Source organism: Myotis myotis, unplaced genomic scaffold (assembly GCF_014108235.1).
Source record: "Myotis myotis isolate mMyoMyo1 unplaced genomic scaffold, mMyoMyo1.p scaffold_m19_p_17, whole genome shotgun sequence".
NCBI classification, from domain to species: Eukaryota; Metazoa; Chordata; class Mammalia; order Chiroptera; family Vespertilionidae; genus Myotis; species Myotis myotis.
In genome coordinates, this window is record NW_023416321.1 from 5,937,785 (window position 1) to 5,957,231 (window position 19,447).

Here is a 19,447-nt window from a genome sequence, read left to right on the forward strand (position 1 = left end):
TAATACCCTCTAGGTCAGTGGTTCTCAACCTGTGGGTCGCGACCCCTTTGGGGGTCGAACGACCCTTTCACAGGGGTCGCCTAAGACCATTGGTAAACACATATATATATAATTACATATTGTTTTTGTAATGAATCACTGTGCTTTAATTATGTTCAATTTGTAACAATGAAATCGGGGGTCCCCACAACATGAGGAACTGTATTAAAGGGTCGCAGCATTAGGAATGTTGAGAACCACTGCTCTAGGTCCGTCCATGCTGTCACAAATAAGATTTTAATCTTTCTTATGACCAAGTAATATTCTATTGTGTATGTCTACCACCACTTTTTTATCCACTCGTCTACTGATGGGCATTTGGGTTGCATCCATATCTCGACTATTGTAAATAGCCTATAATGTCTATATTGTTTAACACAGTTTACACGTTGTAAATCCTGCACAATTTTAACTTGTTTTCTACTAACCTTAAGTAAAACTAGATAGAAGTCTTTGTTCTGGTGGTAAAGTCTTTTGAAATAACTTTATTTGTAATACCTCAGAATATCTAGAAATCTACTAGAAAATAATAATTAAAAGCTATGTTGAGTATTTTCACTTAATAAAATGTCTTCCCATTTACTCTCAATAGTTTGGCCCTACCTAGATTACAGCTTCTGTTATGTGTCAATTTCTCCTTTTATCTGGACTTTTAGACTTTGGATGCTAAACATGTGTCAAGAAAATGAAGAAATTAAATTATTTGGCTTTTCTCATTCACTGTATTCCATTTGTCTCACAAGTAATAATAACTGAACAGAAGTCATAAATGTGAACACCAGTTTGTATTAACTAACGTAGGAAATGCCTTACTTCTTGCACTGATGTTCAGTGGGCCTAAGTTTTCCTGTGACACGGTCACCTAACATTTTCCATGATTCTTTGCAATGAATCGCGGTCACTTAAGTGGTTTTCTTTAAAACTAACTATGAGAACAGATGGTCCAGACAAGTATAAAGCTCAGCTGCCTATTCCATAACAACTGCGCGGCCTTCAGCGACGCGGGGAATCTTGGCAGCCAGGAAATGTTTATTGTTTTGGAAAGAGGGTGGGTCAGGATGGGATTTCACTTTCACTCTTTCCTAAAGGAAAATATTCATCCAACAGACTTGGTGTGACATATCAGAACTGCCCTCTCCCTTTGTCAACACTCAAGACAGGGACTGGCTAAGGCAACGGGAAAGGTAGCAAGAAAATAAACTGTCTCCCGACCAGGCAGATGCAAATTGTAGTTGAAGTGTGCTGAGACGGATGGCTGGAGGCCAATGGCTTGGTGGATGGACAGAGGTTGCTTAAAGGGCAGCGAGCGAAGGCTATGGCCTGTGACATTCCAAAGTGACGATTGGAATGGTGACACAGATCGAGGGTATGCCCAGGCTCTCACAAAGATTGCTTATGCTCCGTGCCAACCAAACTGTTCTTTCATTTCTACTTCAAAGCCTCCATGCAGCGTGGAATTTGAGTTACTCCTCAACATGGCCCAAGCCATCAGCCGAAACACCACCTCCAGCTAAAGACAAAATGTGTTGGGTGGGAGAGAGCCAGGTTGTCAGGCAAAGCACAGAAAACAAGAGGAGGGTTGTCATGCACACACAAGTCTGTGTCTTCGCCTTTGATAAGAGTTTCTATAGGTTGAGTCATTTCCCTTATAGACGTAGATTGCTCTTACAGGAGGATGACTTTCGCTTGGTTTTCAGAGCTCCTCTAGAGTAAAAATTATATTTTAGAAACAATCAGCCTAAAGTAATTCTTATGCCAAAGAAGCCTATTTGGGGGGTGACAAGTTCTGCTCCCCTTCAGCTGGCATGCTAGGAGTAAGCAGTTTAAAAGGACTCACGTAATTGCTTAGGTTACTGTATCACACGATTGTATTTCCTTACAAAATAAAATCCACTTACTTGGAGGGAGGCGGTTGTAGAGTGGAATGCGAAATACTAGTAGAGCATGTTGCATTTACAAATAGAAAATAGAACAATTCTCTAAGTTGCTTTTTAGGTGAATTAGTACAAGGCCAATGTTAGCAAACTGAAAAAAATGCAAGGTTGGCATTGAAGTAGAAATCCAATCATGTGTCGCAGAAATGCACGTGATCAAGTGATTTTTATCAAGTAAATCCTAATGGAATATTCAAGCAAGTTCACCCCAAAGGCGAATTTCATCTTCTGAAATATATGGGTTCCTAAGAACTGGACTATGTAATAACTTGTCGTCGACTCAGCCACTGCACAATGGGCATTAGGAGAGTTCATTATGTAGAAGGGCCCCATCATGTTCCCAGGAGCCTAGCCACCTGCACTGAACCTGCTGAAAACTGAACAGGCCTGCCCAGGGCATAGTCTTCAGACTCTATTTCATCATCCATGTCGACTCATGGGCAAAACTGTTAAATGAGGGGACTACCTATATGACTTTATGTGAAATATTATTTTATTAGGTAAAGGCAATATTCATGATTTAATCCTGCCATTCAGAGCTTAGATTAATGTCCAAAGGATGTGTGGCTTCCCACAAGACGTAGGCAACCCATGATGACAAGGCCCCTGAGAGAGTTCTGCTGACTGGGAGAGTCCAGGTATCTTGGTGCTAAGGACATTAAAAAGCCCCTTCCCCAAACCTTTCCAAGACTTTCAGGAGATATGGATGGACAACAGCATGTCAGAGATGCAGCTGGTGGGACCCTCAGCCTCGCTAACCACGGCACAGGGCACACCAGTCTTTCTCATCCTTGGCCACTCATTGTCACCTATGGATGCCTGATGTCCATGCCCCGAGAGTTTGACTGACTTGGTCTTTGGTGTGTCCTGGGCATGGAAATTTTGAAAACTCTCTAAGTGACTGTACTGTGCAGTCACACTTGAAAATCACAGGTCTAGATCGATCCAGCGATTTTTTAAAAACATATTTTTATTGGTTTCCGAGAGGAAGGAGAAGGAACGAGATAGAAACATCAATGATGAGAGGGAATCATTGATCGGCTGCCTCCTGCACGCCCCCTATTGGGGATTGAGCCCACAACCTAGGCATGTGTCCTTGAACGCAATCGAACCCGGGACCCTTCAGTCCACAGGCCGACGCTCTATCCACTGGGGCAAACCAGCCATGGCGATCCAGTAATTCTTAACCATCGCTGGTCATAAGGGTCCCCAGGTTACTTGATAAAACGTGTGTCTAATCAGGTACCCGGGTGATTTGCAGGAGGGCCTTGGATACTTTTTGGAAAAAGCCAAAAAAAAAACACACCAGAATTCTTGTCTTGACTTATTTGGTTAAGCCCTGGGCTTGTCACCTGGTGACAGCAGCTTCAGCTATGTGAAAGTTCACGCCGGATACATAATTCCTAATTCTGACAGTTCCCAGCATTCATGGAAACAAAAACTTTCACAGAAGCTTCTATACAGTTGTGTTGCCACATGCAATGCCAAGGGCGATTCCAAATTCCCATAAGTCAGGCAAGTCTCCGGCCAAGAGCAAAACAGACAGCACTCAGGGAATTCAAGGAGAATTCTTTTGGTGGATTCTTTTTGCTTTAACATACAAAAATTTTTTTTAGAAATGTATCATGTCTATGGCCAGCAATTCCACTCCCAGATATTTCTCCTAGAGAAACCAAAACACTTGTGCAAAAATATTTATAGCCGTTTTATTCACAATAGCCCAATGCTGGAAATCACCTAAATGTCTGTCAACAGGTGAACGGACAAATGCAATGAAGTATATTCACACTACGGATGACTTCTCAGACTAAAAACAAAAACGTACATGTGCCCTGGCCGGTGTGGCTCAGTTGGTTGGGTCTTGTCCCATGGACACACACACACAAATATTAGAGTTCCAATAACATTATACATATGGAATTCTAGTTCTATTGCATCTAGGTCCTTAAAATCTGTTCCTAAGAGAACATCTAATTGTAATTGCAGGGCCCTTTTATTCCTGGACACCCCTTCTTTGTTTGCAAGTGTCAGTCATAGCGATTTGCACTTGACATAATTTAATAACAGTTTGCTATGATAATGACCAGGCTTTCTCTCCCTCCCAGATCCACCAAAGAGGGAAAGAGACAGCTGATGAAATCCTGGCCAGGCAGCATTTAAATTATTACTGTCCTTTTAAAGTCACTGTGTGGTTTGAAGATTCTTACAGACATTTCCCTTCAAGGAACAAAGGCTTTTCTGTCAAAAACACTGAGATCACCAGGACTTCAGAGCCATCTCAAGCAAAGCCAGTTAGGAATCTCTAAAGACCTCTGCAGAGAGAAGCTCGGTGGGCAAATTCCTGGAGAGAGCTGGAGAACCTGGAGGATGCAGGCTTCCCAGGCAGCTGCAAAGCCGGGAAAGGTTTTTCCTCCTTGCTCAGGAGCTAACACTTTTAACTAAGTGGGGCACCCTGAATGCAGCTCTGCCGGGTGGTACTTTGGATCCCAGTTATTCCTGTATTGGGCATTCTGTGATTTCCTCATTCCATTTTCTTACTTAAAATTGAAAAGCAAAATTGTAACCAGCAGAGGGCGGAAGATATTGCATTTCAAAGTGTTGAAAGTAGTATTCCAGGCACTAAGGCAATCTCCCCAAGCAAACTAGCAAGGTGCAAATGCATGGTTATGCAATGTAGCTTTTCTGTTCTCCCCATGGTGCCTTTTCATGCCGAACACAGTCCCTTTGTCAGACCGCCTATCTCTCTAGAGCAGAGGTTCTCAACCTGTGCGTCGCAACCCCTTTGGCGGTCGAACGACCTTTTCACAGGGGTCGGTCGCCTAAGACCATCCTGCATATCAGATATTTACGACTCATAACAGTAGCAACATGACAGGTATGAAGTAGCAACGAAAATAATGTTATGGTTGGGTCACAACGTGAGGAACTGTATTTAAAGGGCCAGAAGGTTGAGAACCGCTGCTCTAGAGCCTCTGCAAGATTCAGGGCACAGCGTTTTCCATAAACATCCAAAAGTTGTCGCGGTTTGGTGTGGCAGACACCTCCGATTGCTGTTACAGCACCCAAACCTGCATGCTTCCCTGAGAACTAGAGCTCAAGTAATTGGTCAAGAGCAGGGAGACATCACGGACTCAAACCTAAGAGTCCCTAATGCTGTTCACTCACAGGATCAGTTAAAGCAATGTGTCCATTGGGATAAGGCTAGCTTCCATAACAGACAGCCCCCCCAAACCTTCACGAATTAACAAAAGAAAAATTCATTCCTCATTCACACAGGCAGTGTTCTCCTTGGTAATTCATAGATGTCTTGCATTCTGTCATCTTCCTTCCTCTTTGAGTACTTAGCTGGGGGCGCGGGGGAGAGAGAGAACAAACAGGGAGGAAAGGAACCCTCACTCCTTCCACTTCCTCATGGAGGAGACAAGATCACTACCTGACATTCTATTGTCAGGATCTAATCACGTGGCTTCACCTGGGTCCAAGAGAGGTTTGGAAATGCGGTCCTTATCTAGGACACGCCTCCTTAGCAAGCCTATGGGGGAGGAAAAAAGCAAAATTCTCTGATGGGCAGCTGTTAAAGTTGGCGAGGACAGGTCACCGTAATCTTATTCCCCGTCGCCAAAATTAATTGATAAAGCCACTGGACACTGCTGCTGCTGGAATGCTTTTGTTTTTCTCCTAAAAGGGATAGACTCATTTAACACGACTTTTAATTTCCTCTCGCTTCCTCTTTTCTCTTCTCTGGAAGGAGGTTGCAATAATTGAGTCACAGTAGTCATCGGGTAAATAGGAGGGAATATGGACAAGAGCCAACATGAAAAGAACGCTTCGTAGAAAAAAGGGAAAACTCCAGTCTTAACCAGTCTTCAATGAGAGGAGCTTGAGTACATTGGGGTTTGGGGTCAGCCATTTAGTCAGATGTTTATGTGACCGTAGAAACCCACCGCATTGCTTTCAGCGTCGGTTTTCTCGCTTGTAAAATTGGGATAACCAAGTAGGTATCCCTGAGTGGGAAGGATTATGTAAATTCAGTAAATTGGCTGAACTCCGAAAAACACAGTGAAGGAAGGGCCTTTAACACTGTCTAGTGCGTCTTCTTTATTTTTTCCCTTTATTTATCATTACATTTGTCTCTAAGGACAATATTATCTTTTTAGTTGGTAGAAATCCCCGTCAATTATGAAAATAAAAACCACACCAAGAAACAAGCAAGTAGATATATGAATACCTGCCCCTGCTCCCCCAGCACACACATACATGCTGTCGGGCCTGGTCTGTAATTTGCAGTTATAAGGCAAAACTGTAGCCATCCCAACCCTCTTTAAACCAGAACAACTCCATTTTTAGCTGTTTTACATTTAAACTCCTAGGGAAAATGTCATTTCCATAAATGTTTCTGCAGCTAGGAACATGTGGGATCTAAAGGGTTATGTAGCACCTTCATATGACACCTCACCTAAGCCAGATACTTTTGAGAATGATGAGAAGTAGTAGAAAAATTATAATGAGGCATTATGGAACCCAGGACTGCCCCAGATAGACTGAAAATGTGGTCCTCCAAGGTTGAAATGTGAATGCTAGAAACCTACCTTACAGCACCTTAAAAAGTGGGAGAACAATGTGTCTGCTTTTCTCTATTAATTTTTCACATACCCACCCTTAAATGTTGCTGTCCATGGCTGATCATGTGGATACGTGATAGTAGATCCCCAGGCACCTTCCTGGCCCAAAATGGTTGCTTGTGCACCAGCCATCGTGTTTATGTTGGAAACACCTTGCCTGCTTCCTTTAAAGACACAACACAGCAGTTGCACATAGCACCCCTGCTTACATCTCATTCGTCAGAACTAATTATAATACCACATCGAGCTACCAGAAAGTGATTCTCTAGGTATAAATGAAGCAAAGACAGCACGAGTGGAACCGAGCATTTTCTGCTACCGCGACATGTAGCGTTAGGTACGTGAATGGGCCAGATGTCAATTCAGACATTACACACTCAGAGAAACTGTCAGATAAGAAATTTCAGGTTAATTCTTGCATCACTTTTCAATGTTTGCTTTAACACTTTTTGCTACTTTCATGTAGTGAGCACTCAGTTGATAGTAAGTACTATTGAAATACGGTCCTTTTTGTTCAAGAAGCTTGAAATACTTGTGATGAGAGAAATTAGCACAGTAAGTGCAATGAACACACACACACACACACACACACACACACACACACACACACACATATAGATTGTAACAGGTATCCTAAATGCTCCAGGGATGAAATTATATAATGTGCCCAGACAAAAAAAAAGCTTCTGGTAGCCCTCAGACTTTATTTGGAACTTATAGACACTTGCTTTGGTTACAAGGAGAAGAAAAGGGCAGGCACTTCAAAAGGGGGTGATAACATGGATGGAGGAACAAAAGCAAAAGTGAGCCAAATAGTAGAAAAGAAGCAACTCAGAGCACAAGTTACTTGCGAAGGAGAGGTGGAGGTGGAGGGGAGAGGAATGCATGGAGACAACAGACTTTGATTCGCCTACTTGTCCCTGTTGGCGGAGCTTTAGCATATATCTACATAAATCATGCATCCATTTGTGCTCATTCTGGGCATCCAAATGGAGAAAAAGAATTTATCAAATACATAAATTCAGGACAAGATCCCTAAAGGTTTTTGTTTTGTTTTTTAACCAATGAAATACTATGCCCATTATTATACAGATGACCTCATGGACCATAATCTCACCCAAATTCTTCAAGTAAACTATTCTCACCTCCTGTTTTGGGAGACTTCAGTGTCTTCAAAGAAGTGTTCTGAGGTGAAGGAAAAGGGCGATGGTGTTTCTGAGATCAACCTTAGATTCTTCTATGCCTTTGCCAGGTAGTGTGTCAGATCGAACACGTTTTGTAAAAAATTTCTCAAGATGTGGTTGGAGCTACTGATTTTGTAGAGGAAGTGCACAGGGAGAACTCCCACATGTATGATAAGAATAGTTACTGCAATCCTCTCAGTCTTCTTGCTCAGCCTGCCAAAATCAGGAAGCTCCAAGAAATAAAGACATTTAAAGACAAATATCTCTTCTTTTCCCTCTCCTTCTCCTCCTCCTCCTCCTCTCTCTGTCTCTCCTTCTTTACATCTGAAGTGCAAGTCCATCATTCTCGTTAACAAGTAATTCAGATATTATGCCCATATGTGGATTAATCTAGCTTGACATGTTTGCTCACTAAAATCAGAAATAGGAGAACTGAACCCAAATGTTTGCAGACTTTGAAGTCATGCTTTTGTCCTGAAGGAATATCGTCTATATTTGTATTTGATTTCTTCAATTCACAAAAGGTGCTTAAATTCTTTTCTCAGTGGATCATATTTCCCAGAAAGACATCCCAGCTTTTTGCCACCCAGAAAGGCAAAGTGAAATGTCAATCTCGAGTCATCTCAAATAAGAGATTATACTTCTCTGCTGAGAAAATGAAAGTCGGTGACTTGACACATTGCCTTCTACCAGCCATTTTGATCAGCAGAAATTATGGTCTATATAGCCTCCCCTTTCTCTGGTCTAAGGAGAATTTTATTAAGAAATATTGAAATATTTTAATTTTTATGACTTTCCAACACAATATATATAAAATGTTGGGATGTTCTGACCTCCCCGAAAGAGGTTAGATTCTCTAACTGCCAAGTTACCAGGGAGCGTGTCCTGACCTGGCAGCGCACAGCAGCCTTCCATATTGTTTGACGCCCCCGCCGGTAGACACAAGCAACTTCCACATTACCCTCTAAAGTAACTGAAACGGGGACTGTGCATCTGACGTTTCTATTGACTTTAAGGCCTTTGCATTTTGGACTGAGGGGCAGACATAGAAAGTAGAGCTTAGAAAAGAAAGAAGCACCAAGTATGGGCAGGAAACAGGACAGGCAGCTGCGTCTTTGGTCTCTAAATGAGCATTATTTATTCTCCGAGAAGCTGGATTTGGAAAGAACTTGAGCCAACCAAAGAGGCTATATTTTAGTGTATTTTAGATACACTAAAGACACAATACACAAAAGAGGGGAGAGTAGAGGCAGGTCAACGAGAATCTTAATAGTAACTATACGTACCTACACAGCTACCATGATGGTGAGGCAATACATGCTCCAGTTTAGCCCAAACCCTAGCGTTCTATCTTCAATTCTTCCTCACCTTACTTCATGACAGACAAAACAAGATGATTTATCTGACTTTGTCCAGGAAATGAAGACCATCATAAAGACAAAAGTAAAAGAGGTTCTTTGGTTTGATGTCAACAAATGACATGGACTGCCACGTCCTCAAAAGAGGAAAGTCCAGGTTGGGAGTAGTTTATTAACTTGACCTTCTTTTTTTCTTCTTGAGTTTAATTCCCACAACACCTTCTTGACCATGGCAATGTGCCAGTTCAGCTGTGTTTGCCACCCAGCTTCTTTCCCATTTACCATCCAGTGTTCTATCAGATCCAATACATAAACTCATTTATCCCCAGTTTTCTTACCTTTCACAGGAAACTGCCATCAAATACAAATATACGTGTAAGATATTACACATCCCTTTTATTTAGCCTAAGATGTGATAGTCTCATTGAAACATGGGGAAGGTTATTGGACTCATTAAATCCAGTCGTCAGGGAAACCTGTGATAGAGGCTGACAACCATGATGCGTGTTGAGGATTCTGTCTTTATTTTTTCTCTAGCTGAGACTGTATCAATCCACTGGGCCATTTTAAGGATTTGAATTGCTTTGCCAATATTTATTTGAGATGCAACTAGAAGCTACAAGTCGATTATGAAGCTGGGAGGAGAAGATGAGGAACATTTATTGAGCTAAATACATTGGCAGCAACTCAACCCACCAGAGGAAGATAAAAATACGTGAAAATAAACAATTAGTAATGTGTGTCATTTAGCTCACAAATGCAGTGTGTGTTTTCTTGAGCTGAATTGGAAACATTCTATAACTGCCTATACACATGTCAGCTCAGAAAGGCAATAGAAATCTTCTAGGGCTAAATGGTGTGAACATTAAAAATAATTGTGTAGCAGAAAGAAATCTTTCAAGCATTATTTTGGTAGAGAGGACCCTGAGGTGTCTCCTAGGCATGGAATCCTAGTCTTCCAAAAATGCTGAGACTGATAGGACATTAGACATTAAAAAATTATAACAGATTTCATTGTTGATGTGTTCTTATGGTGAACATGGCTATAACATAAAAGCAATTTAACGGGAGGCCCCAAAGTTCCATGGAAATCTAACTTCGCTGAAATAAATGGAGAAGGATACAAAGGTTCAGAGTGCTTGGCTGAGGTGGACTTCATGTCCTCTGCAAAAATAGAAGTCATGATTTCTCTATGTCTGGAATTGGAAATTGCTAAAAAATTACTCGGTAAGAAATAATTTCTACCTTAGCCTGGCAGGTAGCTGTAGTAACCCCAATTATTACACCAGGATGGGGTCTTCATCCAGTTATGCAGGAAGGAAAGAAAAAATAGAGAAGCAAGAGCACCAGGCAAGGAGAGAATCTAGATAACTTCGAGTATGATGATGCCATTTTAGATACACTAAAGAAATAATTGATAACTTGGACTCTAGAAGACGAGTCACAGAAAAAATATTGGCAAAAGTCACATCTGATACAATATTGTTATCTAAAATATACAAAGGCGCCTTAAAATTCAACAATAAAAACCAAAATAGGCAAAAGATCTGAACAACAGACACCTCACCAAAGAAGATATTCAGATGGCATTAAGCATATGAAAAGATGTTTTATGTCATATGTTGTTAGGGAAACACTAATTAAAATAACAAAGACTCACCACTGCATATCTATTGGAATGGTCAAAATCTGGCATACTGATAACATCAATGTTCCTGAAGATGCGGAGCAGCATTGCTGGTGGGGAATGCAAAAATGGTTCAGCCACTTTAGAAACAGTTCATTGATTGCTTACAAAATAATCATGCTCTTACTATATGTTCCAGCAGTCATGCACTTGACATGTACCCAAAAGAGCCAAAAACTGCCCTGGCTGGTTTGGCTCAGTGGATAGAGCGTCAGCCTGCGGACTGAGGGGTCCCAGGTTCGATTCCGGTCAAGGGCATGTACCCGGGTTGGGGCACATCCCAGTAGGGGGTGTGCAGGAGGCAGCTGATCAATGTTTCTCTCTCATTGATGTTTCTAACTCTCTATCCCTCTCTCTTCCTCTCTGTAAAAAATCAATAAAATATATTTTTAAAAAAAGAGCCAAAAACGTATGTGCACAGAAAACCCTGCTCATGGGTGTCTACAGCAGCTTTGTTCACAATTGCCCAAACATAGGATCAACCAAGATGTCCTTGAGTTGGTGAGCGAATAGATAAACTATGGTGCACTCAGACAATGAATGTACAATATTATTTAGTGCTAAGAAGAAATGAGCTATGAAGCCATGAAAGGACATGGGGGAAATTTATATGCATATTACAAGTGAAAGAAGCCAATCAGAAAAGGCTACGTGCAGCATGATTCCAACTATACGATATTCTGGAAGAGGCAAAACTATGGAGACAGTAAAAAGATCAGTGATTGTCAGGGGCGAGGGTAAGGTAGGTGCAGAATAGTGGAGCACGAAGGAATTTAGGGCAATGAAAATACTTGGTATATTACAGTGATGAATACACGTTATTATGTTTTTGTAAACCACCGAGAGTTAGCCCTAAGCTAAACTGTGCACTTTGGGTGGTTATGATGTCTCAGTGTAGGTACCATTTTGGTAAGTGATGTACGTAATGGGGTAAGCTATGACCATGTGTGGGCAAGGGGTATATGGGAAATCTCTGTGCCTTCCTCTCAATTTTGTTATGTACCTAAAACTACTCTAAAAAAGAGTATTTTAAAAAAAAGGAGATAAAACATTTTCATCCGCAATTCTTGTTTTAGATCTACAAAAATGAGGTCCCTGGCACAGTATACATTTACAGATACACATGTAAGTTAATGTCCTCACTTTCTGACAGCTTACAAATCAGGTTGAAAAAATGGTCAACAAATTATGTTGTAAGGATTCTGAACTGTAGACTACAGTGTTCTTCCTAGTTGGGTGACATTTTGAAGAAACAAGTGATAAAACTTCTATTTTCAGAGAGTTTCCAAGGAAATAGTTCTGAGATGACTCCTGGGTTGGTTTATGTCAAAACTCACTGTTTTAAACAATTTTTTTTCTTTCCTGAGGAGGCAAGTAATAAATATAACTCTAGAAGTTTCCTTTTTTCTTTTTTTTCTTAATATATCATATTTTTATTGAGCTTTTTAAACTCCCCAAATTGACAAACCAACAATTGTATTTTCCTTATAAACTAGACAGGTGGAATAATTGGAATAAATATTTTAGCTACATATTGTAATAAACCTTGCTCTTTGTTCAACCTAATTATCAGCACTTATGGGTCAAAGTTTTCATAGACATACAGAGCTCTTCCCCATCTGGGTTTTCATCACATAACAACTTTCCTGAGTCCACTATCTTTTCTCCAATCAATTCATGAGGTCTGACATCTTACCTATCAGGTATTCCTTTTTTTCTTTAAATCTTTTATTTTAGAGGACAATAAAATAGGGAGGGAGGGAGAGAAACACCTCAGTTTGTTGTTCCACTTATTTATGCATTCACTGGTTGACTCTTGTATGTGCCCTGGTCAGGGATCAAAACCACAACCTTGGTGTATTGGGTTGCCACTCTACCCAACTGAGCTACACTGGCCAGGCCTATCAGGTATTTCACTAAAAGCAATGGAAATGTGCGGATGGTATTTAACCATCATAGATCATTCAGAAATCTTCATCGGCTATAATAGCCCATCTCTTTAAATATATTATTTTATTCTGCTTTGCTAGCAGTTGTTGTTACATACACCCACTCTTTCCTGGTAATACCCTTTCCAATGTGAGTGTTTCTAAAATGTGAAATGAAATTGATTTTTTTTTTTTTACAGGAAAGTTTTATTTGGCTTAACAAAATTGATAAAAATGCACTAAAAATGAATTTTTGAAAGAAAATGGCTTTTTTAGTTGGTCTGAATTTTGGGGGCCTATGGCTTAATAGCTTAAACATTCTTTTCCATGCTTTTTAGATGGCTTTTTCCTAGCATTACATATTTTTTTAAAAATATATTTTATTGATTTTTTACAGAGAGAAAGGGAGAGGGATAGAGAGTTAGAAACATCGATGAGAGAGAAACATCGATCAGCTGCCTCCTGCACACTCCCCACTGGGTATGTGGCCACAACCAAGGTAAATGCCCTTGGCTGGAATTGAACCTGGGACCCTTGAGTCCGCAGGCTGACGCTCTATCCACTGAGCCAAACCGGTTAGGGCAGCATTACATATTTTAAGCAAAACCCACAGCATAAGTAAACTTTTATATGTAAACTAGAGGCCCTCTCGCAATCTGGGACCCCTCAGATTCTGGTGCACTAATCTGTGCATCAGGCCAGTTTTGAACTGATGCCTGCAGGCCACGCTGAGGGACCCCACCAGTGCATGAATCTGTGCACTGGGCCTCTAGTATGCGTATAAGATCTTTGGTTAATCTTTTCCTGCACTCCCCCCTTCCCTCTGAGATTCATCAGTCTGTTCGATGTTTTCATGCCTGTGCATTGAGCATCTGCCTTCTGGTGGTCAGTGTGTATCATAGCTACTGGTTGAACAGTCGCTTAGGCGTGCTCTCTCTCTCTCTCTCTCTCTCTCTCTCTCTCTCTCTCTATATATATATATATATATATATTTGTATTTTCGATATAACCTATATTATATTGTATATCATATATATAAATATTTTTATTTTTTTAAAATATGTTTTTATTGATTTCAGAGAGGAAGGGAGAAGGAGCAAGAGAATAATTGATCAGCTGCCTCCTGCATGCCCCACACTGGTGATCAAGCCGACACCCTGGCATGTGCCCTGACCTAGAATCAAACCATGACCTCCTGGTTCATAGGTCAATGCTCAACCATTGAGCCACACTGGCTGGGCCAAAAACATTTTTAAAGAAAAACACAAAAATAGAAATGAACCTCTCTCATATTTTTTCCTCACACCCCAATAGGTCATTTTCTGTACCTGCAGAGATGTGGCCGCCGATTTGGAGACGCTAATTGAAAGCTTGAATGGTAGAAACAGGCAAACCTATTGGAGGCCAGGTCCTTCTCTAATAACCGTTTTGATCTCTGACAAATTAGAATGGTCTGTTGAGTGAATTAATTCACTTAAAGGACATCAACTACGCAGCACTATTCCTAGAAAGTAGAAAGAGCTTAACCAATATTAAGGTAGTAGTTGCGGTTCTTATTATAATATTTGTCTCGAAAGCATATTAGACTTTTTGTTCGTGTTTCTGCTGGGCGTCAGCCTCACTTGGATAAAACATTTTTTTTTATGTTAGGAGTTGTCATCCTTGGGAAATGGATACATTTTGAATTTGTGGTCTTACTGCCCCTGCAGTGTCCATCTCGGTGACCTTGATGTTGTTCCCATCACTCTGTCTTGCAGCAGCATTGGTGATTTTACCGTTTGCACTTGCAGATTTGATCATGTGTATCTTGTGTGTGCGTGTGTTTTTCTGCGGGAGACTTCTGGAGAAGAGAAAAAGTGTCTATTCTATACACCTTCAGTCGCATCCCTTACATGAACTAAAAAAATAAATGTGTTCTTAGTCAAATTTCTTACTCTAAGAGCGTTCCCCAAGATGACAGGATTCCGTTGGTTGGTGGAAAGGTGAGCCATCTAGGAGAATCAAGGCTGTAGGTAAGGGCAAGGCATTCTCATGGTTTTCTTTGCTGTCTCCCACATCCCACACTTCTGGGTTCTTCTCATCAGGCATGATCAATGCACCCCTCCTTTATTGACTTATAAATGTAACATTCCTTTATTTTTGTTTAACTAACACCTCCGTCATACTTTGCAATTTGGTAAGTGCTTTTCCATTTGTGGCTGGAGTTGCATAAAGTCCACTGAATGGCGGCAAGAGAGCGTGAATGCACGCCCTGTGGGAAGAGAGCCTGTTGGCTTTTCTTCTGCTTGAGCCTCTGAAATGTGTATTCCTTTGTGTTTTCAAATTACCACTTCCTGCTTCAGCCCCCACCCCCTCAGGCACACACACCCACTCAGGGCAGTCAGGTGTAAAATTAGAAAAGGACTAACTAATAGAAGCATGGAAAATGTAAGGCAACATTTCTAAAAATAATTCTTGTCACAGAGGCAGTCCACTTGGAAACCACCGAGAGGGTGTTAAGTCCTCTTCAGACTGGATTTCTCAACGGCTCTTCCCCGGGGCTGCCGTTAGCGCCGACTGGGGCCTCGAGTTTCTCAATCCCTTCCCTGGGTCACTTCACTGTGATTTTAGAAGGTTGCCCAACACGGGCTGCAGGTTTCCTCTCACATCCCAGAGAAGCACGTGTCCCCACTACACTTCCTTCGTGGCTGAGCCCTTCCTCTTACTGTCGCTGTTTGCTTCTGCCCGCCTGTGGGGCCGGCCCTCGGCTGAGTTGTGCAATGTGTCAAGTGTCCTTCAGGCTCCCCCAGCTTCCGCCCTCGTCTGTTGCTGGCCGAGGAGATGTCACGTAGGAGAGGGATTAAGCCTGTTCCCTCCGTCTCCCAACGATCAAAACTAGGACAGGCTGGGGAGAAGGGGTCGCTAGGAGAAGAGAATTTAGGTGAGGACGAGAAAAACTAGTTTACTAACAAACCTGCCCAAGAAGAAGAGGATGAACTTGGGGGAGGACCCAGAGCAGCATCTGGGTGACAACTGGAAGGATGGCTGGGAGGGTTTGTGCTGCCCAGCAGCCTGAAAGGGTATGCCTGTCTCTAGTCCGGCTGGCTCTGAATTTGACCCAACTCTTCTCTTTTTCTTATCAAGATTCTGTAGAAACTTTTCCAAAAGGCAGATTCATGGAAAGAAAGAAAGGAAGAAAGGAAGGAAGGAAGGGAGGGAGGGAGGGAGGAAGGAAGGAAGGAAGGAAGGAGAGGGAGGGAGGGAGGGAGGGGGAGGGAGAGGGAGAGGGGGGGGAGAGAGAGAGAGAGAGAGAGAGAGAGAGAGAGAGAGAGAGAGAGAGAGAGAGAGAGAAAAAAAAAAAAAAAGAAAAGGAAAAAGCTGTGCTACTGATGTATTTTTTAAGTGATCCAAAAGCATGCATTTCAGGTGGTGGGACTCAGACATCAAACGCAAGCATTTGGCTTGTTTCTTGTAAGACACTGTTTTCTGGATGTTGCAGCCCAGGAGGAGAGCCCTGGTCGTGGAGACTATTTCTTCTTTCCTTACAGTCCAGGGACATTCAAGAGTTTGGAAACCATCGTGACTTCTCAAGTAAAAGTTTTTTATCAATTAAAGTGCACGATGCATCTCGATATGAAAGGTCAACAAGAAAAAGGGCTTCCCAGCCCTGGCCTCTCTGGGGGCAGCTCCTGTTTCATCCAGGCCCTGAACGCAGGCTACCGGAGGGTAAACCAGTGCGTGCTCCTAGCAGCTGCAATGCAGGGATAACCACAGTTCCCAGGAAGAGCCGTGCCGCAGGGATTCCTGCATCGAGTAGAATTAAAGGAGAAAAGCTTGATATCGCCAGTATCTACCTAGAGTCACAGACTGCTGGAGTCCTTTTCTGTTCTCTTCCATGGTTTTAAAATTTTTAATTAATTGAGTTACTCATTTTTTTTTTTTGCCCCTGCCAGCTCAAAAACAAAGGGGGCGACGTTTCCTCTGACCTCCCGCATCTTTGCACTGTTCCTTCTGATGATGTTGACAGTTGCGTTGGCCTCAACCACACAACAGGACATCTAATGATACTGGACTAAATTCAGTGGTGTTTCTAGGAGAGACAATTCAAAATTGTGGGTGAGGTGGTTAGAGAACTTGGAATATATAGATTTTTTTAAAACTGAGCAATAACATTTATGAATACTTTCCCAGGCCTGGCCAGGTAGCTCAGTTGGTTGGAACATCAGTCCAATGCATTAGGGTTGTGAGTTTGATCTCTGGTCAGGGCACATCTGAGAATCAACCAATAAATGCATGAATAGGTAGAACAACAAATCAATTATTTTTTTCCTCTCTTTCTCATACACAGGTCAGTAAATAAAAAATTTAGAACAGACTACTTTTCCAATAAAACCATGATTTCCTAATATCTACAACATATATATGTATACATATATACATATATTTTTGAATGCATCAACTGTCATATAAAACTGTCAAATGTTCCTGGTGTGTTAGTTCAAATTTGATGTGCACTTGTTTCATTGTCACCGGATTCTCTAAATATTCTCTCAGTATTTATTTCATGAACACAATACGTGTTGACGTCGATACTCTTTCCCCTGCTTCCTACTTAATTCACTTCATGATGGTATCAAGCAGTTTCCTGAATGAAAGAGAGAACCATAAATATTTTATTGAGGCCCAATCATTATGTCAAGTGCTTCCTGATCTTCTCTTTGAACTGGTTATTTTTTTGTTTTTCAATGGAACATCATTTGGTCAGAGTGTGTGCAATGAATGACATTTTTGGATGTTGACATGCTATTTGGAATATTTTACACATCAGTTTAATCATGTTTTGTTCCTTTACTTTTTTCTGCAGGTTGCAGTAGAGTACATTACTTCTAATATATTACAACTATTAAGAGAATCCAGTATTAATATTATTTTCACTCTGTATCAACCCTAATGTCTATTGAGTGGACAGTTATTTATTGTATAAGTACTGTGTTCAAAGACCTGTCCTAAAGACTCCTCTCTCCCCTTGCTTGTTGAGGGATAGTGCCTCATTCCAAGAAATTTCAAATTCAGTTTCTAGAAAGAAAAAAAAAAAGTTCCAATATATTGGAGTCTTGTCAATGAATTGTTCAGTATCATGAATATACTAACTTGAATCTTTTTAAATGTCAATTTGCAATGATTTAAAATGATTCAGAGACAACACATTGCGGACGGATCACGAAAATTCTTGGGTTTCCTGTTCTAAGGCTTTTGGCCAATCACGAGAATTCTTTAAAAAGATATTAGCTTGTAAGACTATGCAATAACATCAAAATGCAATGAGTATTTAATTTTAAAGTGTGCCTTTAACATTTACATAAAACGTTTTTTGTACTCGTTCAATAGAAACTTATCTGGCCACTGGGTAAAGCCAGCAATAACACTACTGGTCCACAGTGTGTCAAAATGCAAATACTAAATACTAGTTCAGCATGTGTCCAAAATTAATGCCACCATTAGAAGCCAACATGAAAGTCCAAGCAGCCAAATTAGATTAAAAATACTTGTCAAATATTCCTAATAACAGACTTGGGAACTGGATGTGGATGAGTGATGTTCTGTTTAGCAGGAAACTGGGCTTTTATTGTTCAAAAGCAAAGCTTAAGTCCTTAAGTCCCCAGGAGTCGGAAATGTCAGTCCCAAGGCAGAGTTGAAAGTCACAGATCCAAGCTGCCATCCACAAAGCTCCAGGGCCCCGCGGAGCAACGCCAGAGGCTCTTCAAATAACACGTGTCAAATCCTGCTTTCCCACCACTGGCGAGGGTTTACAAAAAATAATCCCACCTCGGGCGTGCCTGCCCACCAGTGTTCTCTGCTTGCTCTTCCAGATCCCTCCTCTGCCCGATTTCCACCCGAGGGTTTAACTCTCGGCACTGCCAGGCCTCTCAGATCTGTCCCTCTGGCTCCTGCCCGTGCTCTCAGGGTGAAATCGCCCTTTGCCACTTCCCTGCTGGGCTGGCCCCGCTCCCACATGCCGCACTCTTCCTGGGCTCTGTGGCACGGCTTTCTCCTCTCTCCTCTCCAGGTGTGGAGTGTTTACGGCTGCCCCTCCTACTGCTGCGAGCCCCTCGTCTGGGCACTGGGCCATCCCTGTTAATCCTTCCTTTACATCAGCAAATACCTCCTCCGTTGGGTTCTCGTCAATTAATCCTTTGAGTTAAGTGAGTGTGTTTTACCTGTTCCCTCCCAGCACCCTGCCTGCGGTGCTTGGTCTGGTCTCTCATTGCCATCACTACACTCTACTGAGCACCTTCTCATCTGTAGCGTGTAACCACCATTTCAACGGAAAATAATAATAGGTTACTATACGTGAATGCTTAGTCTACGTTTTTTAAAAATCTGCCAGGTATTTTATCCGCATTATTCCAATGATAGACTCCAAGCAATCCTTTGAGGCAGTTACAATTATTATTTCTGTTTTACAGATAAAGTCACTTGTGAAATCTCTCAGCCAGTAAATTGTGAAGCCAGCTTCCAGCCAAGAGTATTAACTATGGAAATGCTGCTTTCACCTCCTTGAACCCCTTTCTCTAGGCAGCTGCCTAAAAGGCTAGAGCGAGTGACAAAAGTTTTAAAATAAAAACTTAAACCATCTGGATCTCGATATCCCCTTTACCTTATCTTGGGATTAGATTCCTACCTTGAAGGTCCATATGTCCATAACTATAATATTA

At 41.6% G+C, this 19,447-nt stretch overlaps 1 protein-coding gene across 6 annotated transcripts in view; it reads right to left on the minus strand.

Annotated features, from left to right (window-relative positions):
• Nucleotides 1-19,447, minus strand: part of KCNJ2 (potassium inwardly rectifying channel subfamily J member 2) — a 255,701-nt gene that overhangs the window by 18,046 nt on the left and 218,208 nt on the right. Inside the window, exon 1 of one of the 6 annotated variants that reach the window (XR_004972715.1) lies at nt 10,798-10,871. The exons of 4 other annotated variants lie outside the window; for them this stretch is intronic. The gene's annotated coding sequence lies outside the window, so the exon portion shown is untranslated. Of the gene's footprint in view, nt 1-7,740; nt 8,755-10,797; nt 10,872-19,447 lie in introns of those variants that run through there. One more of the 6 variants, XR_004972716.1, reaches the window with a different exon arrangement.